At 38.1% G+C, this 15,387-nt stretch overlaps 1 protein-coding gene across 3 annotated transcripts in view; it reads left to right on the top strand.

The window, feature by feature from the left end:
- The window catches only part of EIF4G3 (eukaryotic translation initiation factor 4 gamma 3), a 348,977-nt gene that overhangs the window by 92,510 nt on the left and 241,080 nt on the right, over positions 1–15,387 (top strand). For all 3 annotated transcript variants that reach the window (XM_070458865.1, XM_070458866.1, XM_070458863.1), the window contains exon 2: positions 810–885. The gene's annotated coding sequence lies outside the window, so the exon portion shown is untranslated. The remainder of the gene's footprint in view (positions 1–809; positions 886–15,387) is intronic.

Genomic DNA, 15,387 nt, shown 5'->3' with positions numbered 1-15,387 from the left:
ATTTGTTGAAGAAAGGATACTGTCTCATTTTGGGTTTATTACATTTGTAGTCTTTTAAAATACATTTAAATTATAAAAATAACTTATTTTTATTGCAGAAGAGACACATAATACAGTTTTATAATCCTATCATCCAGAGATAATTGCTGTTAATCTTTTGGTGCCACTCTTTTGGTTGTCATTCTAAAAGTGGTGAAATATCACCTTACCAGATAGAAGAACTTACATCTTTCAGTTTTGAAGCTGAATAAAATGATACTCTTTTGAATAATATCCTGACAACATGTTGAAATATTTTAAGCTAAATTGTGGTGGGGAGCCTCTTTTTTTAAAAAGGAAGAGTTGATGGGTAGAGATGGGAAAAGTAGTAGCTAAAATAGGAAAACAAGGAAACGGTTGTATTTGCCATTCCTTTGTAGTTAAAACAGACTTGGTCTTTGTCAGTAATTTCCACGTTGATAATTAGTCTTACCTTCCTGAATATCCTGCTATATACTTCCTTAGTCCTTTTCTCCAGGAAGTAAAGGTGGTAGTCTCATCGTGGGCCTGAAGTTAGGAGGCTTGTTGTATGGTTTTTATTTGTTTTGAGTTTCCATGGAATGGTTATCATGGGAATCCCTTTTGGAGAGATTGACTTAATCACACTAAGAAATTTGAAATACTTTGTTTTCCAGTTTCTCTGGAGAAGTAAGTGGATAGCCCCACTAATTGGATGACAAAGTTTGGGTCGTTGACAGGATTTTGTGGTCATAATTTGCTCTTACTGCTCAGTTCGTTTTTGTTCTCTTATCCTTAACTCGCGCTTCTAGAATTCCTAGAGGACCCGTGCAGCAGCCTCTGGAGGATCGGATCTTCGCCCCGACGGTCTCGGCGGTGTACAGCGCGGTGAGTGCCTCCGGGCTGTTTGTCAGGGGGCGCACGTGTTCCGCACACGAACCTTCGCTCTAATAAGCGCTGTTAGATTGGTACACGACATGCGTTTGGCTAAAAGTTCGATAAAATGTCAAGTAGGATTAGATGTATATAATGTAATGTGAATAGATCTTTTCCCCTGTCATCTTACTGCAGGAAGTAGACATGAAAGAAACATTCTCTTAAGGTAGATTGACTCATGACTCTGTTCTCCTCCCTTTTCCACCCTCCATAAATATTGTGGTTCTTCTAGGATACTGAGTTTTAATTTTCTTTTGACTATTTTTCCTTCAATTTTAACAAATTTTACTTTTTTGCCTTAAATTTTTGATTTTACTTTTTTTTAATCTTTGCATATAAAAATGCAGAAAGTTTAGAAAACTGGTTTTAATAGGAAGGAATTTAAATATTTATGTTAAATGATATAAATTCATACATGACTGGAAATTTGAAAGAGGATGAATATAATAAAGTTAGAAGTGGATTTCAGGGATCTTACAGTAAGTCTAAGGGAATTTAGGGGAAAATTGCAGAGTTTTAAAATTTTTTATCTGTGCTGCACTGTTTGTGGGGTTTTAGTTTCCTGACCAGGGATTGAACCCAAGCCCTCGGCAGTGAATATGTGGAGTCCAAACCACTGGACAGCCAGGGAATTCCTGGACATATCTTTTTAATGTTTCATTTCATCATACCGTTTATTTCTAGGATAGGGTACTTTAAACAAACTCATCATGTAGTGAGAGAATAAATAATTGTAATCCAACTGATATGATAAAGCAATAATTCTTATCCTATTTGGTTATAAATTACTTTTAGAATCTGAAAATGGTCATGATACTTTCTCCTAAGCAAAGAGCATATACCCAATGTTTGCAAGTAATTTCAGAACTTCACAGATGTTCATTAGCTCATTCATAAGACTCTGGTTAAGAACCTTAGAAAAAAAAAAAAGAGAACCTTAGAGATAGTTCAGTTTAGTTGCTCAGTCCTGTCCAACTCTTTGAAACCCTATGGACTACAGCACACCAGGGTTCCCTGTCCATCACCAACTCCTAGAGTTTGCTCAAACTCATGTCCATCGAGTTGGTGATGCCATCCAACCATCTCATCCTGTGTCGTCCCCTTCTCCTCCTGCCTTCAGTCTTTCTCAGCATCAGAGTCTTTTCCAATGAGTCAGTTCTTCACATAAGTTGGCCACAGTTAGAGATATGAACATGCAATTATATGCTTCGTTGAGGAAGAGGCACTAAGCTGGAAGATACAGGACTTTTCTAGACAGAGAAGGGAAGAAAATGCCTTCTAGGACGTTAGGAATTAGAGGCTTGGTTAGTGGAATGGTAAGTAGTCAGTCATGTGTGGGATGTGTGTTAGGTTTTGTAGCAGAAGTAGAGATGAAGAAAGTGGGTTTTGGAAGTTTTAAGGTTGTCCTAAAGAGATAGAGCTTTGTTATGTGGGTAATGAGTAAGGTAATTATTTTGATTTGCTCAAAACGAGTCTCAGTTTACTCTTGCATAAATCAGCTGAACCACCTGTTAATTATTTTTTGAACCCTCTGCAACAGTTTATTGTGATCCACACAGTCAACTGCTTTGGCATAGTCAATATAGCAGAAATAGATGTTTTCCTGGAACTCTCTTGCTTTTTCCATGATCTAGCGGATGTTGGCAATTTGATCTCTGGTTCCTCTGCCTTTTCTAAAACCAGCCTGAACATCTGGAAGTTCGTGGTTCACGTATTGCTGAAGCCTGACTTGGAGAATTTTGAGCATTACTTTACTAGTGTGTGAAATGAGTGCAGTTGTGTGGTAGTTTGAGCATTCTTTGGGATTGCCTGTCTTTGGGATTGGAATGAAAGCTGACCTTTTCCATTCCTGTGGCCACTGCTGAGTTTTCCAAATTTGCTGGCATATTGAGTGCAGCACTTTCACAGCATCATCTTTCAGGATTTGAAATAGCTCACCTGCAATTCCATCACCTCCACTAGCTTTAGACCAGGGTAAAGACTTTGGATTTTAATTTAGATGTGATAGAAAGCCATTGGAAATTTAAGAGCAGAGGAACTGACTTTTTGTTTTTAAAGGTCACTTTGGCTTCTAAATAGAGGGTAGACTAGGTGGCTGTGGCTCTGAGGGGGAAGTGTGAAGATCATAAGAGGTTAATTGTAATACAGGCAAATGATGGTGGCTTGCTGTAAGTTGGTGGCAGTGAAAGAGATGAGTAGTGGAGTTGGCTATATATTTTGAAAGAGTCAGGATGTGATGAGAGCTTGGATGTGGGACATGAAAGAAAGAAGAGTAAAGGAGAATGTCAGAAATCAACACTTGAGCAGCTGAGTAGATGAGCTTGATACTAGTTACAGGAATGAGTGCTGGGTGAGAAACAGGGTCTTTGTTGAGAAAAGTAATACATGTGAACATGATTTATGTGAAGAGTTAATAAGCACTAGGTTGTTTCCAGTTTTTCCTATCATGAGTAATTTATTGCATTTTAACCCTTTTCTGTATTTGGAATTATTGTTATAGAATAACTTTCTAGAAATGCATTTTCTCAGTTAAAGTGTAGACATGGTACATTAATGTGGACATGTGACTTTGTAAATTTAGTCCTTTAGAGAGGAGATAATCAAAATCCTGTGACACAGTACCTGTTACACAGTTGACATGAATTGCTTTGCATTAAAGTTTTTGAATTTATTTTTGAGTTAGATCAGATTTGACATCTGGTATTAAAAGCTACTGTCATATATGTGGTCCTTCAGTTAATTTAAAAAGTTGATACTTCAGTTATATGAAATGCATATTCTCAAAATCTAAGGGTTTTAGAGAGTACAAAGCTACCTTAAAATATGATGTCTCTACTTTCTGATCAGTTTTTCCATTTTTAGAAATTCACGTTGCTTCCTTACTTTTACAGTGTTGTGCATATTAGCAGTAATTAAGGAGGGTAGTTGACCAGCTGCGTTGTCTCCCCATTTCTCAGCCCCAGGATTATGTATTGGTCTTCAGTCCTCTATTGTCTTGGTCTATTAGGATAATTTCTGTGTCATAAAATAAAGCTAACCTTCAGTTCACCTCCTCCTGGCTCAGCATATGGCGCCCGCATGTCACTTTAATTGAGTTGTTTATATTCCTTGAACGGCAAAAGATACCTGGACAGCCTTTAAAAATGAAACAATCAAAGATTTCACTCTCTTATGTCTCATAGGGAGGCTGTATGCCATTATGTCAGCCATTTTAGGTTAAGTTGTCTGCTGATATTCAAAGAAGTATCAAAAGTAAGACTCCTATAATGCCTTCAATTTTACATTTTGGCTTGCTTATTATTTTATTACCATCTGGTTTTTCTGAGTTTTTTCTTGGAACATTTATCAGGGATGAGAGGGATGCTTATGTCATTATTCCTCATTAGCCGTAATTACATTAGAGTGATTGATCATATGAACAAAAGAACAAAAAAGGCAGAATGTTTAAATGCTAGTAAGATCAGTATGTACTATGGTAGAGAGGAAATGATAAAACTAAAGAGGCATGAGCTAGTTTGAAATATATTCATTAATAACTCTCTTGTTGGCATGCTTCTTAAGAAAAAATTGTGAAGTTTTACCATATTGTATATTTTTGACTTATATAGTCAGACCTGCATATCCAAGGGTTCCTCATCCTTGGATTCAGCCAACCATGGATGAAAAATATTTGGGGAAAAAAAAGATTTCAGAAAGTTCCAAAAAGCAAAACTTGAATATCCGTCTGCTGCCACCTTATCTACATAGCGTTTGCATTGTTTTAGGTATTAGTGTAATCTAGAGATGATTTAAAGGATAGGAGAGGATGTGTATGTAAATATGAAGCCGTTTGAGCTTCCCGAATTTCGCTGTCTGTGGAAGGTGGTCTAGGAACCAATCTCTCTAATACCTAGTTCAGTTCAGTTCAGTCGCTCAGTCTTGTCTGACTCTCTGCGGCCCCATGAACTGCAGCATGCCAGACCTCCCTGTCCATCACCAACTCCTGGAGTCCACCCAAACCTATGTCCGTTGAGTCGGTAATGCCATCCAACTATCTCATTCTCTGTCGTCCCCTTCTCCTCCTGCCCTCAGTCTTTCCCAGCATCAGGGTCTTTTCAGATGAGTCAGCTCTTCGAATCAGGTGGCCAAAGTATTGGAGTTTCAGCTTATTTTTCTTGTTTGTTTGTTTTTTGAGTTTCAGCTTCAATATCAGTCATACCAATGAACACCCAGGACTGATCTTTAGGATGGACTGGTTGAATCTCCTTACAGTCCAAGGGACTCTCAAGAGTCTTCAACACCACAGTTCAAAAGCATCAATTCTTTTGCGCTCAGCTTTCTTTATGGTCCAACTCTCACATCCATACATGACCACTGGAAAACCCATGGCCTTGACTAGACGGACCTTTGTTGACAGAATATGTCTCTGCTTTTTAATATGCTGTCTAGGTTGGTCATAACTTTCCTTCCAAGGAGTAAGCGTCTTTTAATTTCATGGCTGCAATCACCATCTGCAGTGATTTTGGAGCCCAGAAAAATATAGTCGGCCACTGTTTCCACTGTTTCTCCATATTTTTGCCATGAAGTGATGGGACGAGATGCCATGATCTTAGTTTTCTGAATGTTGAGCTTTAAGCCAGCTTTTTCACTCTCCTCTTTCACTTTCACCAAGAGGCTTTTTAGTTCCTCTTCATTTTCTGCCTTAAAGGTGGTGTTATCTGCATATCTGAGGTTATTGATATTTCTCCTGGCAATCTTGATTCCAGCTTATACTTCTTCCAGCCCAGCGTTTCTCATGATGTACTCTGCATGCAAGTTAAATAAGCAGGGTGACAATATACAGCCTTGACGTACTCCTTTTCCTATTTGGAACCAGTCTGTTGTTCCATGTCCAGTTCTAACTGTTGCTCCCTGACCTGCATATAGGTTTCTCAAGAGGCAGGTCAGGTGGTGTGGTATTCCCATCTCTTTCAGAATTTTCCACAGTTTATTGTGATCCACACAGTCAACTGCTTTGGCACAGTCAATAAAGCAGAAATAGATGTTTTTCTGGAACTCTCTTGCTTTTTCCATGATCTAGCGGATGTTGGCAATTTGATCTCTGGTTCCTCTGCCTTTTCTAAAACCAGCCTGAACATCTGGAAGTTCACGGTTCACGTGTTACTGAAGCCTGGCTTGGAGAATTTTGAGCATTACTTTACTAGTGTGTGAAATGAGTGCAGTTGTGTGGTAGTTTGAGCATTCTTTGGGATTGCCTGTCTTTGGGATTGGAATGAAAGCTGACCTTTTCCATTCCTGTGGCCACTGCTGAGTTTTCCAAATTTGCTGGCATATTGAGTATAGCACTTTTCACAGCATCATCTTTCAGGATTTGAAATAGCTCAACTGGAATTCCATCACCTCCACTTGCTTTGTTCGTAGTGATGCTTCCTAAGGCTCACTTGACTTTACATTCCAGGATATCTGGCTCTAGGTGAGTGATCAGAGCATCGTGGTTATCTGGGTCATTAAGATCTTTTTTGTATAGATCTTCTATATATTCTAACTACCTCTTTTTAATATCTTCTGCTTCAGTTAGGTCCTTACCATTTCTGTCCTTTATTGGGCCCATCTTTGCATGAAATGTTCCCTTGGTATCTCTAATTTTCTTGAAGAGGTCTCTAGTCTTTCCCATTTTGTTGTTTTCCTCTATTTCTTTGCATTGATTGCTAAGGAAGGCTTTCTTCTCTCTCCTTGCTGTTCTTTGGAACTCTGCATTCAGGTGGGTATATATTTCCTTTTCTCCTTTGCTTTTCACTTCCCTTCTTTTCACAGCTATTTTTAAGTCCTCCTCAGACAGCCATTTTGCTTTTTTGCATTTCTTTTTCTTGGGGATGGTCTTTATTCCTTTCTCCTGTACAATGTCATGAACCTCCTTCCATAGTTCATCAGGCATGCTGTCTTTCAGATCTAGTCCCTTAAATCTATTTGTCACTTCCACTGTATAGTCATAAGGGATGTGATTTAGGTCATAACTGAATGGTCTAGTGGTTTTCCCCACTTTCTTCAATTTCAGTCTGAATTTGGCAATGAGGAGTTCCTGATCCGAGCCACAGTCAGCTCCCGGTAGCACACATTAAAGTCTTACTGAATATCGTGACAGTTTTGTTCAGACACCATCACCATCCATTACGGAACTTTGTTCATCTTATACAACTATACCTGTTAAATAACAGCTGTTCCTTCTTCCTTCTTCCAATCCCTGGAAACCACCACTCTGCTTGCTTTCTTTATGATTTTGGCTGCTTTAAGTAACTTCCGTGTATAAGTGGAATCATACAGTATTTGTCTTTTTTAGTGACTGTCTTATTTCCCTGTCGCTCAGCTGGTAAAGAATCTGCCTGCAGTGTGGGAGACCTGGGTTGGGAAGATCCCCTGGAGAAGAGAAAGGCTACCCACTCCAGTTTTCTGGCCTAGAGAATAGAGAATTCCATGGACAGTCCCTGGGGTCTCAGAGAGTCGACATGGCTGAGGGACTTTCACTTTTATTTCACTTAGCATAATTCCATATTGTTGGATGTGTCAGAATTTTCTTTTTAAGACTGAGTAATGTCCCTTTGTATGTGTATAACACATTTTGCTTATCTATTCCTCTATCAATAGACATTTGGTTTGCTTCTTCATTGTAGTTATTGTGAAGAATGGTGCCATGATACCTCTTTGAAACTCTACTTTCAATTCTTCTGGGTATATGCCTGGAACTTGAATTGCTGAATCATGTGATGATTTTAGTTTCAATATTTTGAGAAAACAAATAATACTATTTTTTACAGTGGCTGTAACATTTTATATTGTCACCAACAGTGTACAAGGCTTCCAGTTTCTCCACATCCACTCCAACATTGTTGTTTTATGTGTGTTGTTGGTTTTTTGTTTTGTTTTTGTCTTTGATGCTAGACATTCTAATGGGTATGAGGTGGTAATCTCACTATATAGTATTGATTTTCATTAGCATAATGATTCGTTATGCTGAGCATCTTTTCATGTGTGTCTTGGCCATTTGTATATATCTTCTTAGTGAAATGTCTGTTCAAGTCTTCTGCCCATTTTTGAGTAAAGTTGTTTTTTGGTTGTTCAGTGTTAGTAGTTTTCTGTATACTAATCTGTGTCACATATATGACTTACACATATTTTTCTCATTTTGTGAGCTACCTTTTTACTCTGTTGGTAATGTCTTTATAGATAATTTTTTTTTAAATTTTCATGAGGTAAAATTTGTCTATTTTTTTTCTTTTTGTTACCGATCCCTTTGGTGTCATATCGAAGAAGTTATTTCTAGATCCAGTGCAATGAAGCGTTTGTCTGAAGTTTTCTTCTAAGGGTTTATTGTTTTAGGTCTTATGTTTAGGTCGTTGATCTGTTTTGAGTTAATTTTTGTATATGTTGTGTGTAAGGTCCAACATTATACTTTTGCATGTAGACATTCAGTTTTTCGAGCACTGTTTGTTGAAAATACTGTTCTTTCCCTTTGAATGATCTTGACACTCTTGGTGAAAATGTATGTATGTGAGTATTTATTTCTGGGTTCTCTATTCTCTTTTATAGATAGTCTATCTTTATGCCAATAGCACACTGTTTTGATTCCTATAATTTTGTAGTAATTTTGAAACAATAAGTATGAGTCCTTCAGCTTCTTCTATTTCAAGATTGTTTTGTCTGTTTGGAGTCCCTTGAAATTTCATATAAATTTTAGAATGGATTTTTCTGTTTTTATCTGCTGGGATTTTGACAGGAATTGCATTGGATCTGTAGATCACTGTGGCTAGTACTGACATCTTAGCAACATGAAGTCCTTCCTATCTATGAACATGAGATGTGTTTCCACTTACTTATGTCTACTTTCTTTCCACAGTGTTTTGTAGTTTTCATTGTACAAGTGTTTCATTTCAAGTTAACGCTTAGTATTCTTGTTGATGCTGTTGTACATGGAATTATTTTCTTCATCATTTGTTTTTAGAAATTCAGCTGATTTTTGTGTATTGTCTTTATATCCTGCTACTTTGAAGAATTCTTTTATTGTTGTAAGAGGGTTTTTTTTCCCTTTTTTGGTGTGGAATCTGTATACATTGTGTGTGTGTTTCCAAAATCACTGTAGATCGTGACTATAGCCTTGAAATTAAAACACGCTTACTCCTTGGAAGGAACATTATGACCAATCTAGACAGCATATTAAAAAGCAGAGACATTAGTTTGCCAACAAAGGTCTGTCTAGTCAAGGCTATGGTTTTTCCAGTGGTCATGTATGGATGTGAGAGTTGGACTGTAAAGAAAGCTGAGCGCCAAAGAATTGATGCTTTTGAACTGTGGTGTTGGAGAAGACTCTTGAGAGTCCCTCGGACTGGAAGGAGATCCAACCAGTCAATTCTAAAGGAAATCAATCCTGAATATTCATTGGAAGGACTGATGCTGAAGCTGAAACTCCAGTACTTTCGCCACTTGATGTGAAGAACTGACTCATTTGAAAAGACCCTGATGTTGGGAAAGATTGAAGGAGGGAGGAGAAATCGACGACAGAGGGTGAGGTAGTTGGATGGCATCACCGACTTAATGGACATGAGTTTGAGTAAACTCCGGGAGTTGGTGATAAGACAGGGAGGCCTGGCGTGCTGCAGTTCATGGGGTTGCAAAGAGTCAGACACGACTGAGCAACTGAAGTGAACTGTGTGTGTATGTATACATATATAAAAAATATATTCTTTATACATCTCGTGATAGACTTTTAGGTTTTCATATCTTTGTTATTGTGAATAATGCTGCAGTTAATACAGGAATCCAGATATCTGTTTGATATCTTGTTTATTTCCTTTGGATATATACTCAGAAGCAGGATTGCTAGATTGTCTGATTATCACATTCTAAGGCTTGTATTACTTTGAAAGATCATCTTGAATTTTACAAAAAATTTTAAGACCCAGCAATCCCTCTCCTGAGCATACACACTGAGGAAACCAGATCTGAAAGAGACACATGCACCCCAATGTTCATCGCAGCACTGTTTATAATAGCCAGGACATGGAAGCAACCTAGATGCCCATCAGCAGACTAATGGATAAGGAGGCTGTGGTACATAGACACTATGGAATATTACTCATCCATTAAAAAGAATTCATATGAATCAGTTCTAATGAGATGGATGAAACTGGAGCCCATTATACAGAGTGAAGTAAGCCAGAAAGATAAACACCAATACAGTATACTAACGCATGTATATGGAATTTAGAAAGATGGTAACGATAACCCTATATGCAGAACAGAAAAAGAGACACAGATGTATAGAACAGACTTTTAGACTCTGAGGGAGAAGGCAAGGGCGGGATGATCTGAGAGAACAGCATCGAAACATGTATACTATCAAGTGTGAAGCTGATTGCCAGTCCAGGTTGGATGCATGAGACAAGTGCTTGGGCCTGCTGCACTGGGATGACCCAGAGGGATGGGATGGGGAGGGAGGTGGGAGGGGGGTTCAGGATGGGGAACACATGTAAATCCATGGCTGATTCATGTCAATATATGGCAAAAACCACTACAATATTGTAAAGTAATTAGCCTCCAACTAATAAGAATAAATGAAAAATTTTTAAAAAAAGATAGTCTAGATTGATTATGTTTCAGCATTTCCTTGCTCTTCCTGGGCTCATATTTTACTAATATCTTCAAGTTTTATTTTTATAAAAAACTGTTTTCTTACCCATCACTAGTATTAGCCTCCTTTCTTTTGATAAATCTCACAATCAACATTATTAAATATTTATGAAATCTAGATGCCACTAAAACTGTATTTTTTGTCTTTGTTAAAAATAGGTATGTTAATTAGACCCAATATATTTGCTGTATTGCCTTTCTTTTTAAATGTAGAATTGCTAGGTGTTGTAATAATTTAAGACATTTTTGAAGTTACTTTTCTGCAGCATTATAAATACAACTGAAAAGCCTGTGGCTTCTTGGAGCTTGCTTTCAGGGCTTATACACATAGATGTGGTAGAGTTATTAAGGATATTGAGACAGTTAGTTCAGTAAATATTTATTGAATAATAACTGTGTGCAAGTTTTTGTGTCAGATAATCTAGGTTTACAGTGGTAGATAATATCCTTATCTTTAAGAGTTTTCATTTTATCAGATGAGATGGTTAATACATTATTTTAAGCTCTAGAAGTTATAAAGTACAAATGGGGAGAAAGTTTGGACTGTTTACTAGTAGAAGGTGGGGAAAGGTGAACATATTCCAGTTAAATCTTTTGAGTTGGATGACAATTGTACTCTATAATGCAATGCGTCATGAAATGTACAGTTAACTCTTTAACATATGGGGTTTAGGGGCATCCACTCTCCATGCAGTTGAAAATGCACAGGTGTATATATACCTAGGTATATAAAAATTGGACACATCTGATCAGAGCAGTTCTTCCTGAGGAAACTGACAGAATCCTTTATAGAACATTTTCTTCATTATCGTCACTAACACTCGGTCAGCACTAACTGGGCACCAGGCTCTCCTCTGAGCACTTCACTTGTGTTAATTCATGTAATTTGCATTACAGAGGTGTGCGGAAAGCGTGACTGCATCTCCTGTTTCAGGCGGGTTTTGAGTAGTTTCCGTGCCCCTGGCGGTGTGCGGAGTGCTGTGCATCCCGTGGATTGCTTAGTCCTTAGGGCAGCCTTCATTTACAAATAAGGAGATGGAGCTCTCTGAAGTTACATAATTTGAGTACACATCTATCTGACTTTATAGCTCATGTGAAGTACTATATTTTACTGGGTGGGAAGCTGCCTTCTTCTTGTTGAACTCTCACATAAGGTATAAATAGCAATACTCAATTTTGGGGGTATCAGCACTCTTGATCATCTGTGAAAGCTATGGATCTACTTTGCAGAACAGTGAGCATATGAAAATAGTTTTTACTGCAGTTTTAGGACAGTTCGAAGTATCCTTTGAACCTGGCTAAAGAGCCTTTATTTGCTATGATTCCTTGCTCTAGTCTAGACCAACTTTCCCCTTGCAAGAGTGCTATGTTATACTCTTTTCATGATTCTCAATATAGGGAAATAGCTCATTTATTACTTTGTACACTGTTAAACTGACAGATACTTTATATAAAGATTTTACCCACTTTTCCATCTTGAGGTAACCCTTTTTTAAAGCACTTGTATATGTTTAGCTCATTTATATCCTTGTTATTAAAAATTCTGGATCCATCTTGCCGCCTCTCTTGGTATCTGCTGAGTAATGACATTTATGAAAGTTAAGATTCCTTGTCATTAATATTTAATGTGGATGTACTCATTAAATGTTAAACCACATACCTAATTAAAATATTTAATATATATTCACTGATTTTCCTCCTTCAGAAGAAGGATTAATTTTAAAGATACAAAGTGTGTTCTGCTGTTAAATATCAGCTAGAAATGGCTTTTGAATTTCTAAAATAAGAAAATAATACACATAGTAATCAAGTTGTTTAATGTTAGAGAACTTTCAAAATGTGTTTCTTTAAACTCTGAGATAGTCTCTATAGGGGCATTTCATAAAGTATTTTATGCCCTGTTATTTAAGAGAAAAACAGCTGATGTGGCCAATTTAAAATAAAATGAGTCATAGGAAATTGGACTGTCTTAAGTAATTGTGTAGTAAATGAAATTGTAATTATTTTAAGGAAAAAGAAACAAGGCACATTATTTTTTCAAGATACAAAACTATTATTGCTGTGAAGTTGGTGGTATGAATAGAGGTGTTTTTTTACCGTATGTTTTGATAGACATGGAAACGTTTAACTCACATCATTCCTTTTTCAGTCTTTTAAAAGCACTCTGCTGTTAGGGTAATCTTATAGGCAAGAGATTGTGAAGGATTAGCATCTTTGTCTGTTGTGTCATTCTTTGATTACTTAATTGCCATATAGAATACAGAATGTTCAAGAGAAGGGTGTTTAGTTCTTTAGCTCTTTCAAATCCCAACGAACCCTAGGTATGTTGTTCATTCTTAGCATTGTTAAATCAGCAGCACCTTTTTTTCTTTATTCAGTATGTTGCAGGAAGAGGGGACCTGTTCCAGGGCCAAAGAGTGGGCTGTTGTCGAACACTCACAAATGAATTGGGTGAGGAGATACAAATGCTGGCAAAGCAAGGAACCTGATTGTGGATGGGCCCCTGGGTGGAGCGCAGCCCGGAGAGCTGCTGTGCCTTGTGGTTTGCAGTCTCAGGTTCTTTGGTGATGAGATTCGTTTCAGGTTTGTCTCTGGCCAGTCATTCTGACTTGGAGATCTTCCTGGTGACGCACGCATCGCTCAGCCAAGATAGATTTCGGCAAGAAGGATTCTGGGAGGTTGGTAGGACATATGGACTGCCATCTCCTTTCTCCTTCTGACCTTTTCTGAATTCTTCCAGTTGGTGGTAACTTGTTAGTTTCACCTTCTTTACTAGGCCCTCCTGTTGTGAGACAACTCATGCAGATCGTCACTGTGGGGTCTGGTTGGAGCAGGAAGCTTTGGTCAGTGGTCCCCTAATGAGCATCTGTTCAGTGACCTTTCTGCCCTTCCTTTGGTCACACAGGGCAGCATGAGGGACTGTGATTCCTCTACTAGGGGTCGAACCCGTGCTCCCTGCATTGGAGGTGTGGAGTCTTAACCACTGGGTTGTTGGGGAAAGTACCTACTTAATCTGTCTAGAACAAATCAGAAAAATTAATTAGGAGCGTGTTTCAGATATTTACTTAAAAACTTCTATAGACCAATTAAGAGAGTTTGATGTTGGTGAAAACATGCATAGGAAAGGAAAGAGGTGTAATACTGAAATGTATGATTAAAGTTCATTAGACTGAGATAGTGAAATGGGTTGGGTGAGGATATTTCAGCTTTCTGGAAAGTCTTCATCTCATTACAGTCTTTCCAAATATTGGTCAGGCATTGGTTAGTGCTAATTGTTTTTCAGAGGGAGCTAATAAATTATATAACACAAAAAAGTTTGACCCAGACCAAGTTTGGGGTGGATTTCTTTCTTCATGTATTTTATGTGTTGGGCTAAGTTCTGTGGGAGAAAATGTAGTAGAGAGGGTTCACTTACACTTTGGCTGGAAGGACAAAATGTACTCACAGAAATTGAACTGTTAAAAGAACTAGAGGAAAGGAGTTGTTTAACATTTCAGTGGAAGGGAAGAAAGCCAAAATCAAACAATAACACTAAACAAAAGGAAACTCCTCAAACTGTGACAATGCACCAACGTCTTTGTGCTTTTCTCTTAAGGGGTTTCTTTCAAACCCTAACCTGTTCATTCATCAGACTTTGTGGTTTTTTTGGAGCATCTGCTTGTGTGGCATTGTGCAGAGCACAAGGGATACAGTGCTGTCTGCCTTGAAGATGCCTGTCGCCTAGTGGGAAAGTTGAAAGTGATCGATCGTTTAAGTGCAAGTGTGATGAATGCTGAATTTGAGGTAGGCAGAGAGTGTCTTGCTGTTCTTGCAAGCATGGAGCTGCAGCTTGAAACTCAGCCAGGGACACTGGGCAGTGAGATATTTATATCAGGAGAGGTGAGATATGGATTGAGTTTCTAAAGATAAGGAGAAGGTATACAAGTGAAAAAAGGTATGTTTGTGCAATTGGAAAACTACAAGGAAAAAAAGCATCAGAATGTTGGCTCTTGAGCTTTGGAGCCCATCTGAGGTTATTAGAGTTAATTACAAGAGAGGAAGGAATGAGCTAGTAGTTGGAGTCATAGATAACTGACTACGTGACAGCAATTGTAGATGCAGAGAAGTGTGCACAGTGGGCTTAGTGACATTCCACTATTTTAAAGTATGTTTTTGCATAAAATTTGATGTTCATAATGATGAATTTGTATGATCAAGAAAAAATTCAGACTGTATTCAGTGTGCTGAAGATTTCCATCCAGAATAGTTACAAGAGAAAAATAAATTTTGCTTATTTAAAGAGGTTTATTCCTTGTTGTCTGGAAAACGTGAAATTATACAGTAGAAGGAATAACTTACTTTCCAGGGATTCCAAGAAAGTGCACTTATATCATAATCTAATATAAATTGTTCTTTAAATGTGGTGGGTATGCAGGGTAAAGGAAAGAAGGGAATGAGTTGGTTAAGTCAAGAAAGTGACTTTTTTAACTTGTATTGGAGAAAAAAGCACATTTCAGGGTTAACGGTATTTATAAATAGTAGTGTTCTCTTTGCATCGTCACACTCGGCAGTGATGCAGCGTGTCTCCTGACTCGGTGTGCTGGACACTCCGAGCAGGTGCCACATGCCATGAATTCACATGCTGTGAATGTTGGTGAAGCCCTGTCAGTGTTGTATTTCGGTCGCCGCTTCTTAAAGCTTCAGGTGAATCAGCATCACCTGGTGGGGCCCAGCCTGGAGTTTCCAAATCAGTAAGTCTGGGGTGAGGCCTACAAATATGAATTTCAACAGGTAGCCACATGCTGATGCCACTGG

This window comes from Odocoileus virginianus, chromosome 30 (genome assembly GCF_023699985.2).
Source record: "Odocoileus virginianus isolate 20LAN1187 ecotype Illinois chromosome 30, Ovbor_1.2, whole genome shotgun sequence".
Taxonomy (NCBI): Eukaryota; Metazoa; Chordata; class Mammalia; order Artiodactyla; family Cervidae; genus Odocoileus; species Odocoileus virginianus.
This window is presented reverse-complemented; position numbering and strand designations above follow the sequence as displayed.